This window comes from Panthera onca, chromosome E2 (genome assembly GCF_046562875.1).
Source record: "Panthera onca isolate mPanOnc1 chromosome E2, mPanOnc1 haplotype 2, whole genome shotgun sequence".
NCBI classification, from domain to species: domain Eukaryota; kingdom Metazoa; phylum Chordata; class Mammalia; order Carnivora; family Felidae; genus Panthera; species Panthera onca.
Genome location: NC_138353.1, coordinates 2,385,344 through 2,404,975, shown reverse-complemented (window position 1 = coordinate 2,404,975; position 19,632 = coordinate 2,385,344). Strand labels below are relative to the sequence as shown.

General features: G+C 45.5%; 1 protein-coding gene across 1 annotated transcript in view; it reads left to right on the top strand.

Annotated features, from left to right (window-relative positions):
• The first annotated feature begins 1,780 nt into the window (after positions 1–1,780).
• The window catches only part of ZNF667 (zinc finger protein 667), a 79,784-nt gene continuing 61,932 nt past the window's right edge, over positions 1,781–19,632 (top strand). The window contains exon 1 of the mRNA XM_078438657.2: positions 1,781–1,908. The gene's annotated coding sequence lies outside the window, so the exon portion shown is untranslated. The remainder of the gene's footprint in view (positions 1,909–19,632) is intronic.

The window sequence follows — 19,632 nt, the reverse complement described above, 5'->3', positions numbered from 1 at the left end:
GTGCCCAAGTTATTTGAAAATAGGACCAGTGCTTGGGAAAACCCCTTAATTTTTTTTTAATGTTTATTTATTTTTGAGAGAGAGACACACAAACAGAATGCAAGCAGGGGAGGGGCAGAGAGAGAAGGAGTCACAGAATCTGAAGCAAGCTCCAGGCCCTTGAGTTGTCAGCACAGAGCCTGATGTGGGGCTCAAACTCACAAATCATGAGATTACGACCTGAGCCGAAGTAAGATGCTTAAACAACTGGCCACCCAGGTACCCCTAGGAAACCCCCTTAAAAAGCAGTGGTTCTTCAACGGGACTGAGTTTGCCTCCGAGCGGACATTTGGCTGTGTCTGGAGACATTTTTTGTTGTCAAGACTAGTGGGAGGGCTGAGGGTGTTGCTCTTGGCCTCTAGTGGGCAGAGGGATGCTGCTTGACACCCTACAATGCACAGGACAGCTCCCACCCCAAGGAATAATCAGACCCAAATGTCAATTATACCGAGGTTGAAAAACATGGGTTCACTTTTTTCTCTACTTGCTCAAAACAAGAAGTCTGCAGCCAGCTCCCTGTTTGGTCATAGCTGTCTCCCTGGCACCAGCATTTATCAGACATTTAATAACGACCTGTTAGATGAATCAACGGATAGCACGAACCTGTCATCAAGGCCCAGAGCAGGCAGGGGGAGGTGGGATGCTCCTGAGAGCTCAAAGGGACCTAGTTTGCCTGGAGGCAGGCTTGACATGGAAAGTCTAGGTTTCCAACCAGTGCGGAGCAAACAAAACAAATGGGGAGCAAGTAAAAACGAGTGAACAACCTGCAGCGAAGTCTCTGAGCACTTTCTGAAAAGAAAGCACCCTAAACTGACCGGTCAGAGGAGTCCCTTCCGCCCCGCTCCCCGGCTCCGCCCCGCTCCCCGGCTCCGCCCCGCTCCCCGGCTCCGCCCCGCTCCCCGGCTCCGCCCCGCTCCCCGGCTCCGCCCCGCTCCCCGGCTCCGCCCCGCTCCCCGGCTCCGCCCCGCTCCCCGGCTCCGCCCCGCTCCCCGGCTCCGCCCCGCTCCCCGGCTCCGCCCCGCTCCCCGGCTCCGCCCCGCTCCCCGGCTCCGCCCCGCTCCCCGGCTCCGCCCCGCTCCCCGGCTCCGCCCCGCTCCCCGGCTCCGCCCCGCTCCCCGGCTCCGCCCCGCTCCCCGGCTCCGCCCCGCTCCCCGGCCCCGCCCCGCTCCCCGGCCCCGCCCCGCTCCCCGGCCCCGCCCCGCTCCCCGGCCCCGCCCCGCTCCCCGGCCCCGCCCACCGCTCAACCTCACACCTCCCATCTTAGGCGCATGCGCCCACTGCCTTCCCTCGGCGCATGACGTCACCACGCAAGGGGCGGGCGGCGAGCCAGAGGTATTACCATGGCGACCGCGGCCCGCTCGGCGATGCCCGCTGTGAGGGCAGAGCCCCCTGCAACCCACCCCAAGGCTCGCGAACGGGTCGGCACTGTGGCAGGACCTGGCAAGCTGGGCCAGGGAAAGGAGGCGGGGACTCCTGCGTCGGAGACCTTTCTCACTCCCAGGCACCTCCTGTTTCTCTGCCCCTTTGAGTCTACGACACCCAGAAGTTTCTGGGCCTCGCTTTCCTAGGCCGTCAGTCTGATGGTTGCCCTGGAGACAGCCAGACGCCGGAAGCTTGACGCATAAGGCGGGGCCAGGCTGGAAGGAGGATTCCGACTGGCAGAGATGCCACACCGCAGGCTTTGAACGACAGGTCGGGGGCGCACATGCGCGTTGAGTTGGCCGCGCGCATTCGCGGTCCGTGAGCCTCGGTTGCCTGGGCAGTGTCGCAGGTCGCGCTGGTGGAGGGACGCCGAGTCTGCGCAGGCGGGGCGCTCCGGCCCTTGATCAGGAGTCCAGAAGTGCCGGCTCCAAAGAAGTGCCTCCGGAGGTGAGTGCGACCCCCGGTTACCCCCGGGTTTCCGAATGCAATGCCCAAGCTCCTAGTAACAGCCCCCACTCACCGACATGTGACGTCATAGCTCCCATCGAGGGGAAGAGGGCAAATTTGAAGGTGTCGTAGATTCTGAGTCGCCCACTTGTACCCCCACCCCCCACCCCTTCTGCGACGGGGAGTTTGGGTTGGGACCCTTTCGTCCTCTGTAGGCCTCAGTTTCCCCTTTTGTGAAATGATCTTTGGAGTTACTCTGCCCCTTACTAGCTCTGAGACCCCGGGCAAGGTGCACACACTCTGTGCCTCCGTTTCCCCCAAATTGAGGGGGATGATAGAATTTGACTCTCTAATGGAACCTTAGGACAGTGCCCCGCACACCGTGACCTCTCAAGTGTTAGTGTCTGATTGTCATCGTCGTCATCTTTGGTTTGGGGATTTGGACAAGTCCCTCGCCTACTCTGGAGTCTCGGTGTGTTGATTTAAGAAATGGGCGTAGTGGGTTTTGTGAACGTTAATCTTGCTCCTCAGCACACAGCCAATGACTGTCTAACCGGTGGGATGCTACGGGGTTTGGTGGTAGGACCCTGTAATTCCAGAAATCTGCCCTTGTCACGTCCACTGCTGCACGACCCTGGTCAGTTCTCGTCCTTGAGGAGCTCTGAGTTTCCTCAAGTGGAAAATTATGGGGACGGACTTCTAATTCTCACTCTGGTCCAAGCACTGGCCCTAACTTTGCTTGGGCAAGCTGTCCTGTCCATCTTTCGCGTCATCTGTAAAATAACCAGGGGGAGCTCAGTTGACTTGGAGGTCACTTTGAATTACAGTCAGAAGGTCTGGTGTCCCTCTCCTCACCCCACCTTACCCTCCCTTTGTATCCAACATCTTATTCTTAGTCTCAGATATGCCTTCATTGCCTTTTTTTTAATGTTTATTTATTTTTTTATAACTTTTATTTTTTTTAAATATATGAAATTTATTGTCAAATTGGTTTCCATACAACACCCAGTGCTCATCCCAAAAGGTGCCCTCCTCAATACCCATCACCCACCCTCCCCTCCCTCCCACCCCCCATCAGCCCTCAGTTTGTTCTCAGTTTTTAAGAGTCTCCTATGCTTTGGCTCTCTCCCACTCTAACCTCTTTTTTTCCCTTCCCCTCCCCCATGGGTTTCTGTTAAGTTTCTCAGGATCCACATAAGAGTGAAACCATATGGTATCTGTCTTTCTCTGTATGGCTTATTTCACTTAGCATCACACTCTCCAGTTCCATCCACGTTGCTACAAAGGGCCATATTTCATTCTTTCTCATTGCCACGTAGTACTCCATTGTGTATATAAACCACAATTTCTTTATCCATTCATCAGTTGATGGACATTTAGGCTCTTTCCATAATTTGGCTATTGTTGAGAGTGCTGCTATAAACACTGGGGTACAAGTGCCCCTATGCATCAGTACTCCTGTATCCCTTGGGTAAATTCCTAGCAGTGCTACTGCTGGGTCATAGCGTAGGTCTATTTTTAATTTTTTGAGGAACCTCCACACTGTTTTCCAGAGTGGCTGCACCATAATGTTTATTTATTTTTGAGAGAGAGACAGAGACAGAGCGTGATTGGGGGAGGGTCAGAGAGAGGGAAACACAGAATCTGAAGCAGGCTCCAGGCTCTGAGCTGTCAGCACAGAGCCTGTCGTGGGGCTTGAACTCACGAACCATGAGATCACGACCTGAGCTGATGTCAGATGCTTAACCGACTGAGCCACCCAGGCGCCCCTAATGTTTATCTATTCTTGAGAAAGACACACAGAGTGTGAGTGGGTCTGGGACAGTGACAGAGGGAGACACAGAATCCAAAGCAGGCTCCAGGCTCTGAGCCGTCAGCACAGAGCCCGACACCAGGATCGAACCCACATACCTCCAGATCATTACCTGAGACGAAGTCTGATGCTCAACCGACTGAACCAACCAGACGCTCCAGTTTTGTTTTTTTTTTTAATTGTCTAGCAAAATTGGGCTAAGTCATGTTTCCCTTGCCCTGTCTCTGAAATCAGGGTTTAACTAGGTCAGTGCCCCTCATGACCTCTGGAGGCCCAAATCCTGTGGTCAGGAAGTTATTTTTTCATTTCTCTTTCAGGCTTTCTCAGTGAAGAGGTAAGTTTATCTGTAGCACCTTAACGCTTACCAATCCCTTTTATCAGGTTATATCTGTTTTCATTGTATTTACTGTTAAGACTATCTTTATGGCAGGTGATACTGGGTTTCCATTTGGGGCAGTATATGAAGTTTCATCTTAAAAATGAACTTAGGGGGCGCCTGGGTGGCTCGGTCGGTTGGGCGTCCGACTTCAGCTCAGGTCATGATCTCACGGTCCGTGGGTTCGAGCCCCGCGTCGGGCTCTGTGCTGACCGCTCAGAGCCTGGAGCCTGTTTCAGATTCTGTGTCTCCCTCTCTCTCTGCCCCTCCCCCGTTCATGCTCTGTCTCTCTCTGTCTCAAAAATAAATAAACGTTAAAAAAAAATTAAAAAAAAAATGAACTTAGTACACAGGGACACCTAGGTGGCTCAGTGGGTTAAGCATCCAGCTTTAGCTCAGGTCATGATCTTGTGGTTTGTGAGTTCACACTTGATCTTAGCCAAAAGGCCGAGAAGCGATTGTGGTTTGTGAGTTCAAGTCCCGTGTCTGGCTCTGTGCTGACAGCTCAGAGCCTGGAGCCTGCTTCGGATTTTGTGTCTCCCTCTCTCTCTTCCCCTCCCCCTCTCTCCTCTGTCTCTCTCTCTCAAAAAAAAAAAAAAAAAGTTAAAAAGATTTTTAAAAAGATTTTAAAAACAAACAGTACAGGGTGACTGGCTGGCTCAGTTGGTGGAGCGTGTGACTCTTGTTCTTGGGGTTGTGAGTGTGAGCCCCATGTTGGGTGTAGAGAGCACTTAAAAATAAAATCTTCGGGGCTACTGGGTGGCTCAGTCGGTTAAGCGTCCGACTTCGGCTCAGATCATGATCTCACGGTTCGTGAGTTTGAGCCCCGCGTCGGGCTCTGTGCTGACAGCTCAGAGCCTGGAACCTGCTTCACATTCTGTGTCTCCCTCTCTCTCTGCCCCTTCCCTGCTCATGCTGTGTCTCTGTCTCAAAAATAAATAAACATGAAAAAAAATTTTTTTTTTTTTTAATAAAAAAAAATCTTCAAAAAACCCACAACTTTGTACATTCATTGGTTCTCAGTCTTGGTTTTACATCAGAGCCATTTGGGAGCTGTTAAAGAACATAATATTGTGCGGGGCGTCTGGGTGGCTCAGTTGGTTATGTGTCCAACTTCAGTTTAGGTCATGATCTCACAGTTCATGAATTCGAGCCCCGCATCAGGCTCCATGCTGGCAGTGCAGGGCCTGTTTGTGATTCTGTCTCTCCCTCTCTCTGTCTCTCCTGCACATGCACACTGTGTATGTGTGTGTCTCTCTCTCTGTCTCAAAATAATAAATAAATTTTAAAAAATAATACTGTGCTCAGATCCACCTCTGGAGATGAGTTCAAATTGTGGTGGTTGTGACCCAGTGCATTGTGTTTTAAAACTCCTCAGAAGATTCTAACGTATTAGGTTGGAGAAACACTGACCAGGTCATCTATAAAGGTCTGTTGTGCTCTAACTGTCATTAATGTTTTCATTCCTAAGTCCTAAAGAGGTCTTTGCCTACTTTGCCTTCCTTCATTCAGTAACTAACCCCTTCATCTAAATAATTGTGAAGGTGTTCCTTGCAAGGCTCCCCAAAAGGTGCCAGTTTGGCATGTGGACTATTTTGAGTTGAAGGCAGTCAAGATCCTGCAGGCTCAGGAGAAACTTACCCCTCCCTTAACTGCCTAGAAGAATCTAAATTGGGGGTCTTTCCAGAATAAGCGTTATTACCAGAGATAAATATTACCTGAGTGACCCATCTGTATGGCAGGGCAAACATCTACTTACCAAACATCTGTTCTCATTGCCCTGCTCCCCTTTGAAGCCCCAGCCCCCGATCCCACTCCTTAGCTCAGGATGGCATGGGTACCTCATCTTACCTTTCTGTCTTGAAACCTCTCTCTTTTATGTATGTGGGGATCCCGTGTGTTCAAAGTTAAATTTGTTTTTCTCCTATTAATCTATCTCATGTCAGTTTAATTCTTAGACCAGCCAGAAAAGCCTTTGAAGGGTAAAGGAAATTTTGTCTTCCCCAACATATTTTTTATAATAAAACTGTAACTGTAAGTATGGTGCTTTCCTGAGTTCTGGGAGCCCACTAGCCCCATACGAGTGGGACCCTCTGAATTTGTAGCCAACTTGTGCAGAAGCCAGGAGCCCTGATGTGGGGCTGTGTTGTGCCTTCAACCTATGACCCCCAACCCCAAATAATCTAATTCCCTCTAATGCTATTATGATTTTTCCCCACCCCCCATTAGGTCTGATCTAGAATTAGGCTGGTAGTGTTCCAACTACAGCACTCCTGTGGAGGGTGGGCTGGGGAAGGTATTGAAAGAGCCTGTTGTTACCCGCCCCTCCCCCCCCCCCCCCTCACTTAGGCAAGAAGTCATTTGATAATGGTTGGGCTACCTTTTTTTTTTTTTTTTTTTTTGAGAGAGGATGCAAGCAGGGGAGGGGCAGAGAGAGGGGACAGAGGATCTGAAGCAGGCTCTTCGCTGACAGCAGAGAGCCCTAAGTGTGGCTTGAACTCACAGACCACCAGATCATTACCTGAGCCAAAGTCAGATGCTCAACCAACAGAGCTACCCATGTACCCCAATAATAGCTGGGCTGCTTAAAAAAACAAACTGACCAGTGATCTGGACCATGCTCCTGCTTTATTAATGCTGATGTGAGCTGCCATTTGGAGTGTTTCTCATAGACCAAACAAAATACTGAGACCTGGACCTCACTTCACTCCCAGGCGGAACCTCCCCTGTAGGTTCTTTGGCTGGTCTAATAATTAAATTGATATAAGACAGATTAACAGGAGGAAAACAAAAGTTTAATAACATACACACCTCCTGTGCACACGGGAGAGACCCAGGGAAACAGTAACTGCGAAATGGTAGAAGCCATTGCCTTCAATACCATCTTCAACTGAAGAAAAAAGATTTTCCTGGGCGTTAGTTACGGGAGGGCACCAGGGAAAGCACAGTAAGCAAGAGTGGCTTGTAGTGCAGACTGAAGTCCAGCCTTTCCCATTGGTCCAGGGTTTCCTAGAGATTAAAAAGGGGTAGCCTCGGGGCGCCTGGGTGGCTCAGTCGGTTGAGCGTCCGACTTCAGCTCAGGTCACGATCTCGTGGTCCGTGAGTTCGAGCCCCGCGTCGGGCTCTGGGCTGATGGCTCAGAGCCTGGAGCCTGCTTCCGGTTCTGTGTCTCCCTGTCTCCCTGCCCCTCCCCCGTTCATGCTCTGTCTCTCTGTCTCAAAAATAAAGGTTAAAAAAAAATAAAAAAAAAAAGGGGTAGCCTCTACTCTGTTTTCAGAGCTTGTCTTGTGTCTGCCGTGTCAAGGAGGCACATCTTGAAGTGGCGTCGTTTACCGCCTTCTGTGCTGTCTTTCCCCTCCTGCCGCTTGATCTGATGCATCCTGTTGTGAGTCCACACAGTGCTTGCCGACCTGACCTGCGTCAGGATCTTGGCTCTGTAGCTACCTGGCTACGGAGGTGATGGCGAGCAGTCCTCCTGTTCAGGACGGTGGGTTATGTCACCTCCCGGGATTATCACAGAGTAAACAGGCTAATGACTACAGCTCTTAAAAACAGTGCCCGCCACACGAGTCCAATAACCGTTGGTGGTGGTTTCAGTTGTTTTTCTTCTGATAGTAAATGTGAAGTGGCTGGGCCTAATTGCTTAGCGAGATGACACATAGTATCTGTTTAATACAATTCATATTGCTAATAGTAGCTGCCATGTACTGAATATTCACTATGTGCCAAAGTGGGTAAAGCACTTACGTTACCGCACCTGCGCCGTAGCCCCAAGAATGTAGTTTACTCTCGACAATCCCCGTTTCATCAACAAGAAAATCCAGCCCAGAGCGGGCTGTCCCACTTGGGCAGGGCCACAAAACAAGTGTATAGCCTGCTCGTCCGCTGAATGTCAGAACCTCCCGTGAGCCTTGCTCTTTTCTACCTCCGATGTTACAGTGATTACATAGCGATATACATGTGTGATTTATAATAACAAATAATTTATTTGGTCTTCATCCCCATTTCTGGCACAGATCTCCTAAAACCTTGGAATTTCCTTGGAATTGAGTGATGAAGGTGCCTTGAACATGTTAATGAGGTAACTTTCTGAAAGCACGTAGGGATGGGACTGGTTGCCAAGAGAACTGACCAAGTCCTGGAGGGTTGGAACTTCCAGCCCCCACCCCCCTGATCTCTGGGCGGGGAGAGGAGTTGGTGGTTGGATCAAACACCAATGGCCAGTGATTTAATTGATCATGCCTATATAATGGAGCCACCCTAAAACCCCAAAAGCATGGGGTTCTGAAAGCTTTCAGGTTGGTGAACGTGTGGAGATGTGGGAGAGACCCAGACACCCTTTCTCCGTACCTGGTCCTGAGCATCCCTTACATCTGGCTGTTCTCAAGTTCTGTGCTTTTATCATAAACCACTAATCTAGTGAGTAAAATGTTTCTCTGGATTCTGTGAACTGCTCTAGCAAATTAATTGAACCTGAGGGGGGCGTCGTGGGAACCTCTGATTGACAGCCGGTTGGCCAGAAGCACAGGAGACAACCTGGATTGGTGTATGAAGGTTGGGGGGCCAGTCTTGTAGGACTGAGTCCTTCACTGTGGGATGTCACGCTATTTCTGGTAAGGTGTTAGAATTGGGTTGAATTGGGGGCGCCTGGGCGGCTCAATTGGTTGGGCGTCTGACTTCGGCTCAGGTCATGATCTCGTGGTCTGAGTTTGAGCCCCGCATCGGGCTCTATGCTGACAGCTCAGAGCCTGGAGCCTGCTTCAAATTCTATGTCTCTCTCTCTCTCTCTCTCGGCCCCTCCCTTGCTCACGCGTTGTGTCTCTCTCCCTCTCTCTCAAAAATAAATAAACATTAAAAGGAATTTTTTAAAAAAGAGTTGAAATTGTAGGACCCCCAGCTGGTGTCAGAGAACTGCTTGTGGTGGCAAGTGGGGAAAAAACCCAAAAGGCATTACAATTGGTGTTAATTGGAACATGTAACCCCATTCTAGATTCCTGGGGCCCCATTCCCCCAAGAAAGATCCCTTCTTTCTTTTGACTCTAACAAGACCTTGACAGAATAACCAAGGGTCTGCACAGCACCCTTATAACATTTCCTTTACCTCACGCAGTTTGGAATCACGTGGGGGGCTCCATCCCAGACACTGGGCTTCATTTGGCCCCAGGTGGTGCTGCTCCAATTTTTTTAAAGAAATCGTATTTGTGTGACTAGATGGAGGTGTTAGCTAACAGTGGTGTTAACCATTTTGCAGTATAATTGTATCCAGTCAACACACTGTGCACCTTAAACTTACACAGTATCATGTGTCAGTGATAATCAAGCTGGAAAGAAGAAAGAGTTCCTCAGGTGCTCAGTCCAGATTGGGAACCACAGGGGTAGAGATTCTTCTACCCCAAGAAGAATTTCCTCGTTCGTTCCTTGACCTCAGAGTCCTTTGGGGTGAGGTGGTGTGGGCAGAGGTTGGGCAGACAAACGAATGGGCAGCCGTGAGTGTGAAAAGCTCTGAGATGAGGAAAAGTATAGGATCCTGAGGGACCACAAGCTAATAAATGCTTCCTCCACCCAAGCTGGGAGAGGGGAGGCAGAGTGGGGGTTACCCCAGGGAGGATTTCTGGGAGGAAGTGCCGTGCAATCTAAAGGAAGGGAGAGATCGGGTGAAAGTGGGCATAAAGGGGATACATCACTCTGCCCGTGTTCCATTAACACCGGCTGTGAGGGAGGCTAAGAAGGGTAGCCTTGACTCAGGGTGGCTATGGACCAGCTCAATGTCAGGGTTCCTTCACTGTTGGGAGCAACGAGCAGAACTGACGGTCAGATGCATCTGGTAATAATAACCAAGCAACTGTGGTAATAATATAGCAACTAAGTGCCATTTGCCAAGCACACACTGTGCAGCAGAAGTTAGGCTGAACGCTTGACACCCAGTATGGCCTTGAACCCTTCTGGCCACCCAGAGAGATGCTTTGTCCGGTCTTATAAATGGGGCCTCTCTCTGAGCCTCAGTTCCCCCCCCCCCCCCCCGCCACCATATAGGAGGCACAACTCCCTATGTACACTTGTGAGGATTTCAGGAAGTCACATCTGATGCTCCCAGCACACAGTAGGAGCTCAGCAGATGGTAGTTGCTTTTCCTAAAGCTATCGAGTGCCATCTAGTGGTTGAGCAGCACACAGCCATGGTGCCACCTGGTGGCCACATCCCGCAATTGCTCAGCCGGGCTGAGGGGTGTTGCTTGCACGCAGGCGTTCTCAAACTCGGCTCCCCGTGCGGGGCAGGCAAATGCTGCAAGTGAGGGGTGCTGGCAGGGTGTGAGACATAGAGAGCGATGGGGATAGTTGTGGACGGAATCCATCCCACATCTCCAGCAGAGTGCTGCTATGTGGGGATGCAGACTTACCTAGAATTCCCCTAAACTGTGATTTTTTTTCACCCCAAGGAACGCCAATTCATGTGGAAAGCGTCTCTATTTTTAGAGATGGGCACTGATAGAAATTGTTTTGCAAACACTGTGTTGGCCAGACACATCCGGAGTCTGACTATAGCCCATGACCCATCATTTTTGTGACATCTAGTTATATGGTCATGTATGACTTTTAAAATAAATCTTAACCTCACCCCCATTTTTGGTGATTGTGGTGGTTAATTTTATGTGTCAACTCGACTGGATCATGGGCTGCTCAGATACTTGGTTAAAGATGATTTCTGAGGGGCTCTTGACTGGCTCAGCACTGGAGTATGTGACTCTTGGTCTCGGGGTTGTGACTTCAAGCCCCACGTTGGGTGGAGATTACTTAAAAATAAACTCTGGAAAAAAAATAAAAAGGTGATTTCTGTGCGTCTGTGAGGGTGTTTGCGGAAGATGTTAACATTTGAATCAGTAGACTGAGTAAAGCCAAAGACCCTGCCTTCCTGGTTGCCATTACCCAATCCACTGTGGGCCTGAATAAAACAAAAAAGGCTGAGGAAGGGGCAAATTCTGTCTCAGGCTGACCCCTTGGTGTGGAATTTACAACACTGGCTTTCATGGGTCTCCAGCGAGCAGATGGCAAGCTGTGGGTCTTCTCAGACCCCATAAACACATGAGCCGATTGGTCCTAAGAAGCACTGTGTGTTGTATGTAAGCAATGAATCACGGGAATCTACTCCCAAAACCAAGAGCACACTGTATGTTAGCCAATTTGACAATAAATTATATTTTAAAAAAAGAAAAAAAAGAAATCTCTTTATATATATCCTATTGGTCTGTTTCTCCAGAGAATCTTAAGTTGTAGTGGTTATTTATTAATTGACTATTATGTGCCCCATGCTTTACCTGCATTATTGTCGTATAATTTTCCCTGCAACTTAAAGGATAGTGATTATTAGCTCAACTTTAAAATCATCAATTTATAATAGGAACCTTTATTTAGCTCTGAGCACATGTTAGAGATTTTGCTAAGTGCAATATATTGATGACTTCATTGAGTTTCTATACCAAGTCCTTAAGGTGGATTCTGTTGTTTTCCACATTTTGCAAAGGAGGAGACAGGCACAGAGAAGTTGAATGCCCCCCTCCCTATTTTTATAGGTGGTGTTTTGACCTTTTTTTTAAATTTTATGTTTGAACATGTAAAATGTCCACATGGTTCAAAAGTCACAATTTTTTTTATTTTTTTAAGTAATCCTTCCACCCAACGTGGGGCTCTAACTCACAACCCCGAGATCTAGGGTCACATGCTCCACTGAGTCAGCCAAGCACCCCAGTTGACACTCATTTATACCTTCCTAATTTTACTTAAGAATTCATTCTGGAAATATTCTTTAACAGGTGCCAAGTTTATCCAATCCTTTCTGTGTGTGTGTGTGTGTGTGTGTGTGTGTGTGTGTGTGTGTATGTGTGTGTCTACATCCTGGTCAACAGTGATTACAGACTTGTAGTTTTTGGCATTGTCATGAGGAGTACTCCATGGTGGTTTAAATTTATTTTTGATTTCTAATCAAACTTAGCAGCTTTTTACTAATCATTGATGATTCAGGTTTTGCTTCTGTAAATTGCCTGTCTGTATTTCATTTTTTCATTTTTCATTTTCATTTCTTTTTTTTTTTCAAATAAGTCATTTTTTTTTATTGATTTTGGGGGGTATTTTGTATAATCAGGTTACAATTTCTCTGCAACAAACAGGCTATGTATGATGGGGTCATCCATCCATCCAATCCATCCAACCCGTCCATCCCAAGTTAACATATACTCTAATAATGATTTTGGGAATAGAATTTAGTGATTCATCACTTACATATGACACCCAGTGCTCATCCCAACAAGTGCACTCCTTAATGCCCCTCACCCTTTTAGCCCTTCCCTGCACCCAATACCCTGCCAGCAACCCTCACTTTGCTCTCTTTATTTAAGAGTCTCTTATAGTTTGTCTCCCTCTCTGTTTTTATATTATATTTGCTTCCCTTCCCTTGTGTTCATCTGTTTTGTATCTTAACGTCCTCATATGAGTGAAGTCATATGATATTTGTCTTTCTCTGACTAATCTCGCTTAGCATAATACCCTCTAGTTCCAACCATGTAGTTGAAAATGGCAGGATTTCATTCTTTTTGATCGCCGAGCAGTATTCCATTATATATATACATATATACACACATATATACATACATACCACAGCTTTATCCACTCATTAGTCAATGGATATTTGGGCTCTTTCCACACTTTGGCTATTGTCAATAGTGCTGCTATAAACATTAGGGTGCATGTGCCCCTTCGAATCAGCACTCTTGTATCCCTTGGGTAAATACCTAGTAGTGCAATTGCTGGGTCATAGGGTAGTTCTAGTATTAATTTTTTGAGGAACCTTCATTCCAGAGTGGCTGTACCAGCTTGCATTCCCACCAGCAATGCAAAAGAGATCCTCTTTGTCCGCATCCTCGCCAACATCTGTTTTGCCTGAGTTGTTAATGTTAGCCATTCTGACAGGTGTGAGGTGGTATCTCATTGTGGTTTTGATTTGCATTTCCCTCATGATGAGTGATGGTGAGCATTTTTTCATGTGTCTGTTAGCCATTTGGATGTCTTCTTTGGAAAAGTGTCTATTCATGTCTTTTGCCGATTTCTTCACTGGATTATTTGTTTTTTGGGTGTTGAGTTTGATAAGTTCTTTATAGATTTTGAATATTGACTCTTTATCTGAAATGTCGTTTGCAAATATCTTCTCCCATTCTGTCGGTTGCCTTTTAGTTTTGCTGATTGTTTCCTTCGCTGTGCAGAAGCTTTTTATTTTAATGAGGTCCCAGTAGTTCATTTTTGCTTTTGTTTCCCTTGCCTCCGGAGACATGTCAAGTAATAAGTTGTTGCGGCCAAGGTCAAAGAGGTTGTTGCTTGTTTTCTCCTTTAGAATTTTGATGGCTTCCTGTTTTACATTTAGGTCTTTCATCCATTTTGAGCTTATTTTTGTGTATGGTGTAAGAAAGTGGTCCAGGTTAATTTTTTCTGTGTGTCGCTGTCCAGTTTTCCCAGCACCACTTGCTGAAGAGACTGTCTTTATTCCATTGGATATTCTTTCCTGCTTTGTCAAAGATTAGTTGGTCATACGTTTATGGATCCATTTCTGGGTTCTCTATTCTGTTCCATTGATCTAAGTATCTGTTTTTGTGCCAGTGCCGTACTATCTTGATGATTACACTTTGTAATGCAGCTTGAAGTCTGGAATTTTGATGCCTCCAGCTTTCGTTTTCTTTTTCAGGATTGCTTTGGCTATTCGGGGTCTTTTCTGGTTCCATACAAATTTTAGGAGTGTTTGTTCTAGCTCTGTGAAGAATTATGGTGTTATTTTGATAAGGATTGCATTGAATATGTAGATTGCTTTGGGTAGTATCGACATTTTAACAATATTTGTTCTTCCAATCCACGAGCATGGAATATTTTTCCATTTTTTGGTGTTCTCTCCAATTTCTTTCATAAGCTTTCTGTAGTTTTCAGTGTATAGATTTTTCACCTCTTTGGTTAAGTTTATTCCTTGGTATTTTATGGTTTTTAACGCAATTGCAAATGGGATTGGTTCCTTGATTTCTCTTTCTGTTTCTTCATTATTGGTGTATAGAAATGCAACCGATTTCTTTACATTGATTTTATATCCTGCAACTTTGCTGAATTCATAGATCAGTTCTAGCACATTTTTTTTGGTGGTCTTTTGGGTTTTCCACATAGAGTACCATGTCATCGGTGAAGAATGAAAGTTTGACCTCCATCTGGACGATTTGGATGCCTTTTATTTCTTTGTGTTGTCTGAGAGCTGAGGCTAGGGCTTCCAACATTACGTTGAATAACAGAGGTGAGAGTGAGAGTGGACATCCTTGTCATGTTCCTGACCTTAGGGGGAAAGCTCTCAGTTTTTCCCCATTGAGGATGATATTAGCGGTAGGTCTTTCATATGTGGCCTTTATGATCTTGAAGTATGATCCTTCTATCCGTACTTTCTTGAGGGTTTTTATCAAGAAAGGATGCTGTGTTTTGTCAAATGCTTTCTCTGCATCTATTGAGAGGATCATGTGGTTCTTATCCTTTCTTTTATTAATGTGATGTAACACATTGATTGATTTGTGGATATTGAACCAGTCCTGCATCCTAGGAATAAATCCTACTGATTGTGATGAATAATTCTCTTAATACATTGTTGGATCTAGTTTGCTATTATCTTGTTGAGAATTTTTACATCCATGTTCATCAGGGAAATTGGTCTGTAGTTCTCCTTTTTAGTGGGGTCTTTGTCTGGTTTTGTAATAAAGGTAATGTTGGCTTCATAGAATGAGTTTGGAAGTTTTCCATTTCTATTTTTTGGAACAGCTTCAAAAGAATAGGTGTTAACTCTTCTTTAAATGTTTGGTAGAATTCCCCTGGAAAGGCATCCAGCCCTGGACTCTTGTTTGTTGAGAGATTTTTGATTACTGATTCAACTTCCTTACTAGTTATGGATCTGTTCAAATGTTCTATTTCTTCGTGTTTCAGTTTTGGTAGTTTATATGTTTCTAGGAATTTGTCCATTTCTTCCAGATTGCCCAATTTGTTGGCATATAATTGCTCATAATGTTCTCATATTATTGTTTGTATTTTTGCGGTATTGGTTGTAATCTCTCCTTTTTCATTTTTGATTTTATTTATTTGGGTCCTTTTTCTTTTTGATCAATCTGGCTAGGGGTTTATCAGTTTTGTTCATTCTTTCAAAGAACTAGCTCCTGGCTTCATTGATCTGTTCTTGTTTTTCGATTTCGGTATCATTGATTTCTGCTCTAATCTTTATTATTTCTTTCTTTTTTCCTACTGGTCTGGGCTTTGTTTGTTCTTTTTCCAGCTCTTTTAGGTGTTAAGTTAGGCTGTGTATTTGAGACCTTTTTTCCTTCTTTAGGAAGGCCTGAAGCATTATACTTCCCTCTTATGACCACCTTCATTGTGTCCCAGAAGTTTTGTTCTGTCGTGTTTTCATTTTCATTGGTTTCCATGTACTTTTTAGTTTTTTTTTTTAACGTTTATTTATTTTTGAGACAGAGAGAGACAGAGCATGAACGGGGGAGGGTCAGAGAGAGGGAGACACAGAATCTGAAACAGGCTCCAGGCTCTGAGCTGTCAGCACAGAGCCCGACGCGGGGCTCGAACTCACGGACCGCGAGATCATGACCTGAGCTGAAGTCGGCTGCTCAACCGACTGAGCCACCCAGGCGCCCCAATCCATGTACTTTTTAATTTCCTCTTTAATTTCTCGGTTAACCCATTCATTCTTTAGTAGGATGTTCTTTAATCTCCAAGTATTCATGGTCTTTCCAGTTTTTTTCTTGTGGTTGATTTCGAGTTTCATAGCATTGTGGTCTGAAAATGTGCATGATATGATCTTGATACTTTTGTACTTGTTGAGAGCTTATTTGTGACCTACTATCTGATCTCTTCTGGAGAATGTTCCATGTGCACTTGAGAAGAATGTGTATTCTGCTGCTTTAGGATGAAATGTTCTGAATATATCTGTTCAGTCCATCTGGTCCAGTGTGTCATTCAAAGCCATTGTTTCCTTGTTGATTTTCTGCTTAGATGATATGTCCATTGTTGTAAGTGGGGTGTTGAAGTCCTCTACTATTGTATTATTATCAGTGAGTTTCTTTATGTTTGTGGTTAATTGATTTATATATTTGGGTCCTATCACATTGGGGGCATAAATATTTATAATTCTTAGATCTTCTTGGTGGATAGACCCCTTAATTACAATATAATCCCCTTATTCATCTCTTGTTACAGTCTTTGTTTTAAAATCTAGTTTGTCTGATATAAGTATGGCTACTCCAGCTTTCTTTTGATGACCATTAGAATAATAGATAGTTCTCCATACCATTACTTTCAATCTGCCGGTTTCTTTAGGTCTAAAATGAGTGTCTTATAAGCAGCATATAGATGGGTCTTGTTTTCAAAATGGGTCATTGTGATACCTATGACTTTTGATTGGAGTGTTTATTCCATTCACGTTTAGAGTGAGTACTGAAAGGTATGAATTTAGTGCCATTGTGTTGCCTGTTGAGTTGGTGTTTCTGGCAGTGTTCTCTGGTCCTTTCTAGTCTTTGTTGCTTTGTTTTTGTTTTGTTTTGTTTTGTCTTTTCTCCACTCAAGGGTTCCCCTTAGAATTTATTGCAGAGCTGGTTTAGTGGTCATGAACTCCCTTTAGTTTTTGTCTGGGAAACTCTTTATCCCTCCTTCTATCCTGAATGACAGCCTTGCTGGATAAAGGATTCTTGGCTGCACTTTTTCCAATTCAACACATTGAATATATCCTGCCATTCCTTTCTGGCCTGCCAGTTTTCTGTGGATAGGTCTGCTATGAACCTTGATCTGCTTCCCTTAGAGGTTAAGGACTTTTCTCCTGTGCAGCTTTCATTTTTTCCTTGTCTGTGTATTTTGTGAATTTGACTATAATATGCCTTGGTGATGGTTGGTTTTGTGGAATCTAATGGGAGTTCTCTGTGCTTCTTGAATTTTGATGTCTCTGTCCTTCCCCAGATTAGGAAAGTTTTCTGCTATAATTTGCTCACATAAACTTTCTGCCCCCTTTTCTCTCTTTTTGTCTTCTGGAACTTCTATAATTTGGATGTTACTCCTTTCTAATAAGTGACTGAGTTCTCTAAGTCTTGTATTGTGATCTTTTGCCTTTGTTTCCCTCTTTTTTCTGCTTCATTATTTTCCATAATTTTATCTCCTAAATCACTGATTTTATGCTCTACTTCATCCATCCTTGCTGTCGTGATTGCATCTTGGTTATAGCATTTTGAATTTCGTCCTGACTAGATTTTATTTCTTTTCTCTCCGCAGAAAGGGATTCTATGCTTTTTCAACCCCAGTTAGTATTGTTATTATCATGGTTTTAAATTCTAGTTCAGACATCTTGCTCATATCTGTGTTGATTAAGTCCCTGGCTGTCATTTCTTCCTGTTCTTTCTTTGGGGTGAATGCCTTCATATTGTCATTTTGTTAATTATTTTTTTACATTTTATTTATTTTTATTTATTTATTTATTTATTTTTAATTTATTTTTGGGACAGAGAGAGACAGAGCATGAACGGGGGAGGGGCAGAGAGAGAGGGAGACACAGAATCGGAAACAGGCTCCAGGCTCCGAGCCATCAGCCCAGAGCCTGACGCGGGGCTCGAACTCGCGGACCACGAGATCGTGACCTGGCTGAAGTCGGACGCTCAACCGACTGCGCCACCCAGGCGCCCCTACATTTTATTTATTTTGAGAGAGAGAGAGAGACAGAACACAAGTGGAGGCAGGACAGAGAGAGAGGGAGACACAGAATCCAAAGTAGGCTCCAGGCTCTGAGCTGTCAGCACAGAGCCCAATGCGGGGGCTCAAACCCACAGACTGAGATCATGACCTGAGCTGAAGTCGGATGCCCAGCCAACTGAGCCACCAAGGTGTCCCTTGTCATTTTGAAGAAAGAAAAAAATATTAATAAAATAAATTTAAAAAATTAAAAACAAAACAAAAAATTGAATAAAGGAAGCTAGATCTTAGGTGTGTTTTGAAAGAAGCTTATTGAAAGAAGCTCAATATGATAGAGGAAAAAGGGAAAGAGAAGAAAAAAAGTTAAGTAAATTTTTAAAATTAAAAAAATTTATATAATAAAATAGAATAAAATGAAGTAAAATGAAATAGAATAAAAAATTTGAAAAATAAAAAATAATGTAAGAAAAACAAAAACAAAAATAAAAATTTATCTTTCTGTATCCAAGAATGAGGAAGAAAAAAAGGGGGGAAAAAGAAAAAAAAAAAAGGAAAAAAATAATTTAAGCAAAAACAAGCAAAGAAAACGAATAAACGAGCCAGCAAACAGAATGAAACTTGAATGACGTTACATCCAGTTTCCCCTAGGACTGAAACTATGAAGGGTTCTGTAGTCCATACTCTAAGTGGGTGGAGTGACTTTGGTGGTCTTCTAGGGGATGTGCTTGGAGGGCGCAGTTGGGTGGGGGGTCGGGGGGGGGGGGGTGGGGGTTGGTGTAATGGCCCCATTTTCCACTAGGTGGCGCTGCTTGGCTTACTGGGGTGGATCAATGTGATGCACATGCGGGCTGGGGGAGGGAGAGGTGGAAATGACTTCACCCAACTCCCTAGTCTCCAGCACAGGAACTTGGTTCATTCACCACCCCATGATCAAGCTCCCTACCTTTGTCTCAGGCCTCCGTTCACTTCCTGCCTCTACCCTGTCAGTGTCCAAGCTCTGCCTGCTAGGTGGCACCTCCCTCCAGAGTTTTATCTTAGATGGGGTTGTGTTTGAAAACCCCCACAGACCCCTGTGGCTTGGACCCGTGCCAGCCCTCTGGGGGAGGGTCTTACAGATCAATGGCCAGGTGCCAGCTTGCCCCAGAAAATGTTCATGCAATCACGTAGCAGCAGAGGTTCAGAGATTAAGTCAAATCATAACACACAGCTGGCACCAGTTGTCACTGCACTCTGGTGTGTTTGTCCCAATACCAACAAATGCGGCTGCTCTCCAGGGTCTTCTGGGACCTTTGCCTGTGATGAGGCCAGGCTGTATGGCTTCTACCAAATGCACTACAAGTAGGGGAACCATTTCTCCCTGTGTGGCACACAGATCCCTCAGACCCCACTGCCTGCTCCTGGCGATTTGTCCTATTTCCTTGCCAGAGCACTGCCAGGCACTGAAATCTGGAACTTCAGACTCTGTGCTCCACTGTTTATAGAATGCTGGTGGCATCGAAACCCTCTCCTTTCTTCTCCTCAATGGTTTTGGGGAACAGATTTCTTGTTCAGTCCCCTCTGAGTGTTTTCACTCTTTCTGTCTCTTTCTCTCCAGCTGCTTTCAGGGGAGTGCTTTTCTTGCACAATCCCCAATGCGCCACACTCTCCCCTTTCTCTTTCTCTGTCTTCTCTCTGCAAAAACAGTTTCCTACCCTCCACGGTTTTTCTTTCCCCCATTTCACCTCTCTGCACCGCGGACAGCCAAGTTCTGTGCCTCCGGTTATGCAGATTGTTGTGTTAATCCTAAGATCAGTTTC